The sequence below is a fragment of the Lactuca virosa genome, chromosome 7, assembly GCF_052849685.1.
Source record: "Lactuca virosa cultivar CGN04683 chromosome 7, Lactuca_virosa_CGN04683_v6, whole genome shotgun sequence".
NCBI classification, from domain to species: Eukaryota; Viridiplantae; Streptophyta; class Magnoliopsida; order Asterales; family Asteraceae; genus Lactuca; species Lactuca virosa.
Genome location: NC_136432.1, coordinates 6,472,678 through 6,486,608, shown reverse-complemented (window position 1 = coordinate 6,486,608; position 13,931 = coordinate 6,472,678). Strand labels below are relative to the sequence as shown.

General features: G+C 31.1%; 1 long non-coding RNA gene across 1 annotated transcript; it reads left to right on the top strand.

The window, feature by feature from the left end:
- Positions 1 to 3,155: 3,155 nt before the first annotated feature.
- On the top strand, positions 3,156 to 4,100 carry LOC145123774 (uncharacterized). The gene is made up of 3 exons (XR_013715293.1): positions 3,156 to 3,405; positions 3,514 to 3,695; positions 3,789 to 4,100. It is a non-coding gene; the product is annotated as an uncharacterized LOC145123774 (long non-coding RNA).
- Positions 4,101 to 13,931: the final 9,831 nt, after the last annotated feature.

The window sequence follows — 13,931 nt, the reverse complement described above, 5'->3', positions numbered from 1 at the left end:
TAAACAACCATAACTTCTTCGTTTCAACTTCGTTTTCGGCGTTCTTTATATGCACATAAATGTATTGAAGAGCCCCAGAGTTCTATCTAAATACCTTTGACTTAAAACATACTGAACTAGAATCCTTAGTTCATGAAAGAAGTCTGAAATATCACTTTTCCCATTTTTACCATTTGACTCCAAAAGACAAACCAAGGGCTTGGATCTTATAACCAATATTATTAACATCCAATAGGTTCTAAAACCTATTCCCTTGAAGCCTAAGGCCTTTACTTGATCCATTTATTGTCTACAATCCTGAAATAAGAAACTTCTCGAAATAGGATGTTACATGATATGCTTATAATGGGTACTAGTTTGGATATGACAAATCAAACCAAAAAATGCTACACTCCTCCTTTTCCATGAATGAATTGGGAGTAGTAGATATGATCGTTGGTGTAAGAGTTCAAAGAAGACTAGATGGATATACTCTTACTCAATCCTATTATATTGAAAGTGTAGTCAAGAAGTGTGAACACTATGATGACAAGCCGATAGTCACCCCTTTTGATCCTTCTAGTCATCTTAAGAAGAATAAAGGTGATAGTGTATCTCGGTTATAACATACCCAAGTTTTTGGTAGCTTAATGTATATTATGAATTGTACTAGACCGGAGTTGGCATATAGTATAAGTAGATTGAGCTGTTACTCCCACAATCTTGGGAAAGATCATTGGTATGCATTAGTGAGAGTGCTTGGATATTAAAAGCATACAATGAATTATGGATTTCATTACACGAGGTATCCTCCTATTCTTGAAGGATATTGTGATGCAAATTGGATTTTTAATACTTCTGAGCCAAAATCCACAAGTGGATATGTGTTTACTCTTGGTGGAGCTGCTATCTCTTGGAAATCATCTAAGCAAACTGTGAATACTCGTTCTATAATGGAAACATAGTTTGTTGCTTTAGACAAGGTTGATGAAGAATTTGAATGGCTTAAAAGCTTCCCAGAAGCTATTCCTCCGTGGCCTCAACCTGTTATTGTCATTGGTATACATTGTGATATCATGGCTGCTCTCACTAGAGCATAAAGTCAGATATACAATGGCAAATCGAGACACATTAGGCACATACACATTACAATAAGAGACTAGTTAAAGAATGGAATCATTTCCGTTAGTTACATAAAGTGAAAGGAAAATATATATGATCCTTTGACAAAAGACCTTAGTAGAGAGCAAGTTCTCTTCACATCAAGGGGAATGGGCTTAAAGCCAACACAATGAGTCACCACCTGGCGGAAACCTAACCTAGCAACATTCGAGATCCCATGGTCTAGGTTTAATAAGACAACTAGTTGGGGAAGACTCAAAGTAGCATTAACACAAAGGTATGCTCACTCCTATGATATTTATTTTGTGTTTTCCGTTGATGATATATGGATGAATCTTTATTCTTAATAATGTTGCTAGCTTTTATAGTGGAATAATATGAATTATTCTAGATTATCATTACCTATGTGAGATGGCTGTGAGGTTGCATCTTTGGGAGCCGATGTGGCTAAGCTCTCTAAAGTTTCATGAAGAAATGATAGTTCACGACTGAAATGAACACAACGGTAAGAAATAAACCACATTTTGTGATGATATGTGTGGTACCATTTGCCCTACTCTACTACACAAAGTGGTGTTCAAGACTTATAGTTCACTACCCACAAAGTATATTCAAATGATACTCACTATGAAAGGTTCAAGTTTACCAACACCTTTTCAGATGCATATCATATCTTGTGTTCCTTATTTGAATATCAAAGTTCACTTATTTTCTATTTAAATGTGGGGTATTCTTGGAGTTTGAATAGAAAATTTGGGGTATTGTTGGAACTTTGCTCTAAACATACCAACGTGAGACTTGTCCCACATAAGAAAGAAAACCTTCTCCCTCTTTATAAGACTTTTCCCAATCATTTACCTAAATAGACCAACTAATGGGTTAAGCATATTGGGTTTGGGTTATGATGTTGGACTAGTCATATTGGGCTAGTAGAAGAATTGGATTAATTATATATTAATAATCAAAAATAGGGCCTTGGGCCTTGGGTCTCTTGGGCTCTTCTTGAATAATTAATATATTTTTATTCTCATAATTATGAAATTAATATTTAATTAATTTTTATTTACTCAAATAGTTAATTAGAGAATTAACTGCATGACAATTTTTAGCAGTTAATTTCGGTTGGTGGTTTACAACCACCATTGAAAGACAATAAATACATGAAGTCAGACAAAATTTGAAGGCCTATGAAAAACACACACATTCTCTAAAATTCGTTCTTGATATAAACATGGAAGCATGGTGATTTTCAACATATTCAAGATCTATTTTTTAATTGATTATTGTATCCTCAAGACGAACCCATACCACGACAATTTTTGTCTTAGGACACTACAATTCGCAAGCCTCAATCTACATATTTTCGTGTTTTGTGATTCTGTTTAAAACATCAACATTCAAGTATTTTTCTGATCGTGAATCTTGTATATAAATTCCTTTTATTTGGGTTTCTGTTTTGTTATATTTCATGCTTGATTACTTTTGTCACAACAACAACAACTATTATTATATATATATATATATATATATATATATATATATATATATATATATATATTAAAATTCTCCATCCTTACTTATCTACGGTAAACTTGGTGGTTTTTGGCAACTTTGATCCACCTATTTGTTGTATATCATAATTGGTCCAATAATTTATTCAAATTGCAATTTGGTCCTTGCTGGTCAATGCAACCGCTTCTTTTTTTTCTAGATTGAGAGCCTCCTGTACACGTGGTGGCGTCTGGATATCTGTTGTCTACGTGTTTGCCATTCGACCTTTTCTCTTCACTACTCACCGTTTCTCCTATAATCCACCGCTCCATCATCGATCAACCATCCCTTTCTATTTTTTTCTCTAACATTTGTTCTTTACTCCGCTCCTTTCCTCCAATCGTTCAACTCCACCGCCATCGGATGTGAGTTCTACAAATACAGCCGATCGATTCCACCTTCCGCCTCCTTCCTCATTGCATTCTTCCCGACTCCCTAAATCTCACCCTCCAGAAGAAGATGAAGATAGGAGATATATTGCAACTAATAAGAGCATACCCACCAATTAACGTGTTTCTGAATAACAAACTTCTTTGAAGCATTTCAACAAATAGGTTATGGGCATCCCACCAGAGAAGAATGGATGATAGAATGGGAGTCGATGTTTCAATCTGTAGAAAAAGGAAGCTTGTCAAAGGAAGAAGACGACCGCAGGACCACTGCATCGGCGATTTCAACTGTTTTCTCATCTTCAGGAGATTGAACCTTAATTTTTTCAGCTCTTAAACTTACTGGCCCTAGAACCATTTGCAGGTATGTATACATATAATGAGACACACAAAATTTTCTTTTATTTGTTTCTCGAAACCGATTACGCTTTCATTGTCTGAATTAATATGGTCCTAAATTTTGAATCGATAGCTTCTCTTTGTCGATGATTCTCACGAAATCAGTTCCCTCTTCGCCTTGGATGTTCTTCCTTCTAACTTGAAATTGACCATGGTTCACAAATGATCTTCTTCTGCTACTATCGATGGTGTCCAAGACAGGCCTAAAATCGACTATTTTAAATTTAATGTTGATTTTTATTGGATTCGCATCAGGTATGATTTCCATATTCCACTCCTTTTTTTCTCTAATCATTTGATCTTTCACCTAAATCACTTTTCCGTTTATGATATTTGTTGAACTTGCAGGCATGTGACTGATTTTGATGAGATCACACATCACTTTGTTGAATGCATATATGTCCAGTCTTACAACACAAATTTAATGGTAAAATTTCACAACTTTACTCCAACTTTCTTAACATTAAACACATGATATTCAAATAAAAATGAAATTCCAATTCTTTATAAGTTGTTTGTGTGTTTATGGAATTGATAAAAGGGTGATAAATTCTTTGCAAGTTCCAACCAATTTGTAAGTTGTTTACTTTGGTTTATTTTAGTTTTATTATGTGAAATTCCAATTCTTTATAAGTTGTTTGTCTGTTTCAGAGCAAAGGAATCAGGATTACATGTAGAAGAAATTGTTACGCAATTGGACCTTCCTTTAGACAAGATTCGGTAATCCTCGATTTATCACCCTTTTATCAATTCCATAAACACACAATGCAGGTCAAAGAATGCAATATCTATAAAACTTGATCTACATTTACGCAATGATCATACCAAATATACTATTCTCAAAGATGTACTCTTTTTGGATGGAATATTTAACACCTCCTATAGAAAGATGTAAAATAAAAAAATGATATTAAAACCATGTTTTCCTTTAAGGATTTTTCAATGCAACCTCCAACTCAAGAACTTATTGTTCGAGATTTGCATTATATTAGGTTGACATTTCGGTCATATTTACCGTTGTGAGTATTTTGTCTATGCTTTTCATCAAGAGTATTTTTGTCATTTAGAACATCTACTAGGTTAAGAGACATTCCTTTTTTTTTTTTTTTTACTTTTGTATATGCCTTTCATCAAGGGTAGTTTTGTCATTTAAAACATCCGTTCTTCTTTTGTTTTCTTCAAGGTAAGGTTATTGATTTCCGCTCTTTGAGTTAACCGTCTACTCTTATTTCCTTCTACCTATTTGGTCTTTACTTCTTAAGAAGGCAGATCAAGTTAATACTCTACAAGTAAGAACTACTTTCTTTTTATTCTTAGACGGAATAAATTGTGTGCATAACAGCTACCATCACTTCCAGCCTTCGTTCATTTTTTTCCTTGGTAGGAAAAAAAGTTACTTCGGAATACTGGTAAGTAGTTTTTATAGGGCTAAACGCAAGAAATAGCAATCTACTTTTCTATATTTGTTTATTGACTCATTGTACTTTCACTTTTCTCTTATTAAAGCATCATACTTTTACAAATCTAACCAATTATAAAATGAAAGTTGTTATGTTTGAGTAGGTTTTTGTAAGTACTTTGACATAATTGGAACAAATACAGATAAGATACTTACATTTTTTTTTTGTTTTTTTAGCTTTGTGTGTGCAAAGAACAGTCAAACAAAGAAAAATATTTCAAAACTTAAGTTTTGGAACGAACGCCCAGTCTCTGTCTCAATATTTTCCAAAATATGAAGAAAATGTTTATATGAACTTCAGTTCATAAATTTGAGAAATTTATCATTTCTATTTGTTTCATCTGTTATATAGTTTATTTGACTACAAATATTTCAAATTCAGTTTTTATTTTACTTATTGTTTATTTATTTTGTTTTTATACTTGACATGATTTCCTACATCATGGATATTCTTAAAACGATTGAGGCAATCCAGGATCGATTGTTATCAGTAGCTAGCTTCCACCTTTATTAAAAAGGTCTCAGATATGTGACCAATGTATGTATCTATTAATCAAAATAAAGGGCATTTTAGACATTTGGTCAATAGTCAAAATTTCCTATGTAACTATGTGCCAAGTCAAATATTGCTTTATTTTCAGGATGATGGGGGTGATGGACTGCACAATGACATCTTCAATTTGATATAAGTAAAGTTAAACCAATAGATGTTCTCCCAATTCTACCCTCTGTCCATTTGTTTATATCTTTCTATTTCTAACCAAATGACATGATCACATATTGTAAAGTTTTTATATAAGCATTTTGTTTTAGTGATTAAAGATGTATACTTAAATTGTGAATATGTGTTTTTGTTTATCTGTGTAGCTTTAAGAATCCAACATATGTGTTTTAAAAAGAGAATAGATCTCAGTTTACTTCTACTGTATTTCATTTTTAGGCATCATACTTTCATAGTCAACCAACTATAGCATCCTACTTCCATGACGAACAACTGATAAATGATGACACCATCTTTTACATAATGTCTTCAGTCGGTTTTCTTTGATATTAGCGGCGAATCCGATCCCCGCGAAACGGGATTTCCTATCTAGTTATTATTATTATTATTATTATTATAAAAAACACAAATAAATATTTTTTCTAAATAGTCAATATTAATATTAGTAAATAAATACATGCATAAATATATTTTAAATACGTGTATATATATATATATATATATATATATATATATATATATATAAATGTAATAATATGTATAAAAAGCATTTATATGTTTTATACATTAAAACAAACTTTTTCAAAGTTTTGTTTTCATTTAAACATATTTATACGTATTTTTTTCATAATATATATATATATATATATATATATATATATATATATATATATATATATATCCCTTAAAAATGTTTTAAAAGTTTTTTTTCTTCATTTAAATATATTTATACATAAAAAAAACTTATTTAAAGTCTATTTATACGTGTATTTTTTATAATATTAATAATAACGAATAAATACTTATATATACACATAAATATGTTTTTATATATTTAATATATTTATATGTATTTTTTACGTAATAATATGTAATCAAAATGTATTTATAGAGGGCTAAAATGATTATATTAACTGTTATCCTATCATTTTTCGTTAAAGAAATTTAATATATTTATATGTATTTTTTACGTAATAATAGACTACTTGGCATGCCACCTCAGCAATAATCTCTTGAAAAGATAAAAAAGGCTAAAATGATTACATTAACTGTTATCCTATCCTTTTTCATTAAAGAAATTTAATTAGGAGTAGATCTTAAATTTAATATATTTATATGTATTTTTTACGTAATAACAGACCACTTAACTATCACCTCAGCAGTAACATGTTGAAAAAATAAAAGAGGGCTAAAGTGATTACATTAACTGTTATCTTATCTTTTTTCGTTAAAGAAATTTAATTTAAGAGTGGATATTAATTTGGCCAAAACTTTAGGACTTTTCTGCAGATTTTCCAAGATTTAATGCAAGACTTTTCCTTTTAGGAAAATAAGTAAACAATTATCTTTATTTTTTAAAGTAAATAAATACGTATGATTTGACACACCACTTAATTTTCTTGACATTTAGAAGACTGGTTTGTAGAGATTTTATTATTGAAAAAAATTAAAAAATTTAGCCTTTGTGATCGGTTGGTCAAAGAGGGAAGAGCTTGACACACTATTGCCGAGAGGGTTGTTGAACTTGCCATGTTGTAGTGAGGGTGTGGTAGTGGGAAAATGTCTAGTGGTTAACGAGACCCCTCGATATACCTAATACTAGGAGTGTGTATAAAACCACACAAATTGCATAAACCACCCGCACCGCATCAAACCACACCACATAACACGGTTTAGAACTACTGTGGTGCGGTTTGAAATTTTGTTAAACAACACTATGTGGTGCGGTTTGCGGTTTTCAATCGTAAAACCGCGGTTCAAACTGCACCGCACTATATATATATATATATACTAGCCGCCTACCCGCGCAAAGCAGCGGACGACGAATATATTGTTTCGGCAATTAGTTTTTTTTTTTCAGGACAAAAACCATCTGGACCATATGATTACTGGCAAACAAATGTTAGTAGATTGCTATTATTGGTAGATAAATGAAGCAAATTGATATATAAAAGGTAAACGCAATGCATTTCCTATATTGGTCAAGAGAAAAAATTATGTTTCTATTTTTTTCGTTTTATCCTTTTTATTGTCAAAGAGATCAATATATAAACCTTCATTGCTAGTAGCAAATCACTTATGTGGTAACTCCATGCTTACCTTGATTCCTTCTTTGAGTCTACTCAAGCACCTAATATATCTTTCTTTGTCAAACCAGTTTCATTAACCACTTGAGCAAAAAAGGATGCAAATAGTGTTATGTTTCCAAAGTCCCTCGATCTTTTAAGCTAGTTAGTTAGAGCCTGTCACGGACCTTTCCCCTATAACAAAACAAAAATTAATTCACTCAAAAAAATAGTGCTTCAATCTATTATTATGAAAACATCGATTTTCCTTTAGAACAGTTAACATTCAACAGAAATAATAAAATCAATATTTAATTAAACCTAACTATAAACATTATCAAATCAATGAAACATTCACCAGCCTAGAATCAGAGGTTGCATTGAGGATGAACAAAAGGCTAATAAGATTGGAAACTGCGTTTTTGAGGGAAAAAGGAACTGAAATGGATAAAAAAAGTGTTAGAGCAAATAACATATCAAAGAGACATTATTTTTAAAATAAATATCCAAAAAATAAAAAAACATTCCTTACAGAATCACATCAACGATTTATCGGTCAAATTTGAATAAAATCAAGGTAAAACGGTGAGGTTTTTTTACCAGTTATAACCAAAAATACCTAGTTATATGCAACGCAAAAAAGTTTGGGCCGAACACCAAGATTCTGGGAAACCACATGGACCATTTATGTACAATATTAATCATGCAACACTTCTTTATACACCGCCTTTAAGGTATATATTTCGTCATCCTTGAACTTTTTTTTTCAGGATTCACTAATACCTTTGTTTTTCTAAGTGATGTCCCTCTGGATAATGCAACATAAAGTTGTCCATGCGAGAATACCGATTCTGATAGATATATACTTACATTCAGAATTGTTTGTCAATGAGCTTTATTAATCGTCATCACAAAACATAAGCCTGAATGAGAACATGTCATCTTCGGACAAACAAAAAGGAATCCTTGGAAGAAAATTTTTTGCGAGGATGTTGACCAACAACTATTTCTGCACAATGACATTGTGCTGTGAACTTTTGCATATCAATATGGTGTAATTACACAATCCATTTGATTGGTCAATATTTTGTAACAATATTACCGAACATCCAACTTTTAACTGAGCCGTGGTACACTAAAATGACTTAGAAATTTACTTAATAGGGTTAAAAATGAATTAATGGGCCGGAAACTGATTTATTAGGCTGGAAGATGACTTAATGAGGTTGGATCATGACTTTGTAACCATAAAGACACATTCGGAACAGAACCGGTTTAGTCCATAACAATATGTTTGTGGTCCAGTTGGGCTTGTTCTAAACCATGAAAGAGCTAAACTTAGAACAAAAGTTATATATATATATATATATATATATATATATATATATATATTGTCAAAATCCGAACAAAATTTTCAAGAATTCTCTTCTCAGAAATAACATTCTACATAATTTTTTGGTAAAAAAATTGAAGTTTACAGTATTTTTAAATATAGCTTTAAGATATGCCTTATGTATGTTTTCTTAACAAATAATTATTTAAAAAAGTTTTTAATAAATATGACTTTTTTTTAATATATCCTTTTTAATAAAAACAAATGGATTTTTAAATAAACTTAATTGCAAATCTTTGATTCTTCAATGCAAATAAAAGTACATTATAATTTTAGTGAAATCATGATCCTAACCTTTACTATAACCAAAACAAAAAATACAAAGAATATGCAGATATTCAACATATCACAAAACAGTTTAAAACAAAAAATAAACATCCAGATGAATACAAACCAAAAGCTAAAATATATTTCATTCTCTACTTGTTTGTAGAAACTTAGGTTTTAACCTCCCTTCTTGGATGAAATGCAACATCAGGGTATGTGGTTACTTCAACATCAATACCATCCAATTAAATACAAGTGAAATGACCATCAAGATTCTAAATGCAAAATCAAAAAGGGAAAAAACAATTAAAATAAGATCAGATGATAAGGTTTTCTACCTTTTATGAAACAAAAATTCTACCAAGGTTGAAGATGGCCGGTAATGATGGTACTATATGTATGTGGCCATTCCTGGTGGTTCGTGGTGTCGTTTGTTCGTCAGTGCTTAGAACTTACACAAAGAAATAATAATTAAAAGAAAAATAAAGTATTGAAAAGATAGATCGTTAAAAAATCAAAAAAAATATTTAGTTCTTTTGCCCAAATAGTTTACTACATTTTAAACAATTATCAATAAGAGTTACGCTAACAAATACAAAATAAATAAGAATTAAAAAATGAAGAGTTAGGATTGTTTATAAATGTGTACGGACACATGATTGACTGTACATTATTAATCGTGCAACACTTTTTTATACACCACATTTGATATATAGACTTCACTGTCGTTGAATTGTTTGTCAGGTTTCACTAATACTTTTATATTAACATGTGATATCCCTCTGGATAATTCTACATAAAATTGGCCGTGAGAGAAAACCGATTATGGAAGATAAAATACCTACCTTTGGCATTATTTGTCTCTGAACTTTATGTGACGGGCGTGGAATCTGGGGCGGTGAATACTTTCTGTTCGACTAATATTTCAATCGGAAGATAGTGTCTTTTTGGTGGGCGTTAGATAGTTTTATTGGAGATATTATTTCTTTTCGACAAATAATTTGTCATATTACAAAGAGCATGTAATGTTTCGTCAAATGGTTTCCTTTATAATGTTTCATATTTGTTTAGGGTTTTAGATTTAGAGTTTAGATGAATTTTTTTCCCTAAAAGATAAAAATATGCAAATAGTTATTGTAAAACATAATTTTCTTCTCTTTTTAATAGCACTATAATTTTATTTAATAACTTATATTTTATCTTGGTTTTTTTAGGTTATTGTTAATTTTGGTCTCTAAGTTGTCTAAGTGAATAGCCTACCTTTCAATTTTATAATAATCGTCATTTTGCACTTGAAAAGTTAAAACAAATTATACACGGTAACAATGTTTGTAATTTCTCTTATCCTAACTTCGATGTAAATTTTTAAAAAATTGTCCAATTTTGCAAATATTAGAAATTTCAAGTAAAGCATAATAGAATATTACAAATTTGATCCCTATGGTATTGTACTTTTTCAGTTTTGATCCACGGGTAAAATGGTCAATAAACATTCTTTTACAAGGTAGATTTGCATTGGAACAATTATTTTCATATCATAGGTGAATAAATGATTTCTCGTTTAGGAGCAAAAATGAATGCTTAGCTAAAAAAAATTTAAAATTTTATCATTACAATATTCCAACAAAACAAAAATAGCAACTTATTTTAGATATATTTACATGTGTCTCCTTATACAAAATAAAGAAATCGAAAGCTTTACTTTCAAGTTTTTTTACATAATGATATTCCCACCACTCATTGTGATCATTAAAATTTATGAAACTAACAATGAAAATCATCTACTATTCATTTTGATTTTATGATTTTAACTGATCCAATGATCATATGAAAACTAAAGGCTGAACTTCAGTGAATAACATGCTTATTATTATTATTATTTTTTCAGTTCTTGCTATCAGATATCTTGACACCCTCTGATGACTATTTGTCCTCAAAAGAAGTGCACGAACACCATTACTAATATCATTTTCTTTAGCTTTCCTGATAGCATACTGATCACAAAATTGTATAAATATCAAAATACCAAAAAATTTAAACCCTTGTTTAAAAAGATGTGCAGAGCAGCTAGTGGGTATAGAAGAAACTCAAGTGTGTATAAACCACAGGAGTTGCAAGAAATGAATAGTAAGCATCTACCCTACATCAATTTAGTCCAATTTTATATCCCCTATATAATACTCGACATAAAGTTGGTGATGACTTCTCTTCTACTAAATTTAACAACTCTTTCGTAATCCCTACATTCACAAAAGAAAACTTGATCTTTAAATTATAATATCAAATTGTATTAACAAATATGATACGACTTTTTTTAACAATAAGCATAATAATAACAAATAGATATAGGTCCATTACTTAAATACTTACAAATTCATCGAAAATCATGTAGATTAATTCATCAACAATCATGTGGAATCAAAAAACTATCTTTGCATTATAACACCTGGATTTGAGCCAGCACCAGAAAATGAGAGGGGTCTATCATGGGCTTTAAGGATAAAAAACATCTCATCAAGTGAGATAAAAAGCAAAGGTAAAAATGTTGACATAAACATACCATGGAACAAAGAGGGGAGAAAGAAGAGAATGTAGTAATACTTGTAGGAGAGAGTATTCTTCTTCTCCTTCTGGCCACCATGTCTTGTATTCAGAACATATTAACATTAATGAATGAAAACACGTTCTCACAGGGGGGATTTTAGTAATATTTTTAGTTAGATAACAATTACATCTCTACAAATCCATAAGACACCTTCACCTAGATGCATCCTACCCAAGTTGATCTGTACTGTTGCCCATCATTCTCCCATGCAGTCCTTGAATCATCTGTCACAACCAAATGAATTCGTTCCGACCACAAACTGTAGAGATTTTGAAAAGGCAAGAGAATAGACTCGTTAAGTACAAGAAGCCTGTTGGAGCTTTAAAATGGAGTAACTATGGGACGAATCAAAAGGGTTGTTTTTTACAAAACCCTCTGACAATTAAAATTAGGTACTAACAGTTAAGAAAACAAACTATACAATGTAAATTCAAAGTTCTGATCATATATTCATTAAAAAACACGAAGAAATATTACTTGAATTTTGTCACAGAAACCTGAAAAAGTGAAACACTTTCTTCGGAATATGTCCTGTAAAATCATATCCAAAACAGAACAAAATAAACCAACTTATGCAAGCTGGACACTGTTACGCTAAAATCTTACAATCATATCCAAAACAATATAAATGAACTTACGCAAGCTTACCTAGTTGGCTACAAAAGACGATTGTTGCAGTTAGATTTAATCCATAAACATTAACAAACATAATGTTCATTTCAAGCATAAAACACATAGTTCATGACTTATTTCTCTTCTTAGGAAGTGGCGTATGCTCAACAGGAGGTCGTGACCAAAGCCAAACCTTGGAAACTGGAAGTATGGTGTCTTAAAAAGTTGGAGGAATGAGTGATGGAAACTTGGTAATATGATACCAATCAAATACCACAGCAGGAACAACCAAATGGAGGTAAAATGGTCGAAGTGTTTGAAAACTTGGCAAAACGGCAGCAATGAGACAAACAACATTGGGCCAAAACAACAACCATAAGAAAATTATAAGAAAGCTTTAGCCTTTAGGGATATATAGCAAGAAAACCACAAACCTGCAGCCACTCATCCGTAGAGAAAATAAGAGTAGTGAAGAAGATTTAACCGACATCATGCTCCATCTCAATCTTTAAGAATCTAAATCTGTACATGTCAAACAAAATATATAAACTAAGTAGCATAAAAGAAATTTAATCAAAAAAGAACAAAAATAAATGGGCCTGAGAGAAATTACATGAAAGTCCAAAATCACTAACTCTCTTAACCGCTTCACCAAAATTGATGTTGCACAACCACAATTAATAGTCATATATAGAAAGTTCTTCGTCATCATCGATGTTAGGGTTTGCGTTGAGTGTGAGAAAGGCAAGCGAAAAGGAATCTGAATGAAATCTTCAAACTGATATTTTTTTTTTTTGGAGATAAAGGGAGATGGAGGGATCAAATAAGGGAGATGGAAGGATCAAATATGGGAGAGCTATACTGGGGCCGAGATTAGTGTGCGGGATTGAGGAAACCGTCTACTGAATCCAAACGTGTTTGACTTAGTTTTAAGTGGGAATTCAAATGAAAAATAAATGCCAGGTCAAAAAAGATAAAATGATATATGGCCTATGGAGGAAACAATATGCGAGACTTAAGGGGGTCTTTGATACACATAAGATATATAATGCATTAGATATTGTACATTGTGTTTAAACACTTGAACGTCTTAAATCTATTTTTAGAAATAGTAAGGTTTGTATAATAATATAGTAAGATATAAAGCACAAAAGCGTAAAAACACACTAATACTAAAAATTTGTATTCTTTGTTGTCGAATTTGGATTTAATTGATGCATACACTTTTTATATATAAATTGATTGCAGTTTATTTATCTTGTTTGAGCGTGTTCGGCATGGAGCGTATGAGAGCGTTTGAAAGCTTATAGCTTCTAACGTTTGACAAAACAGAATAGAAAGTCTTGTTCGGCACTACAAGTTTCTAGC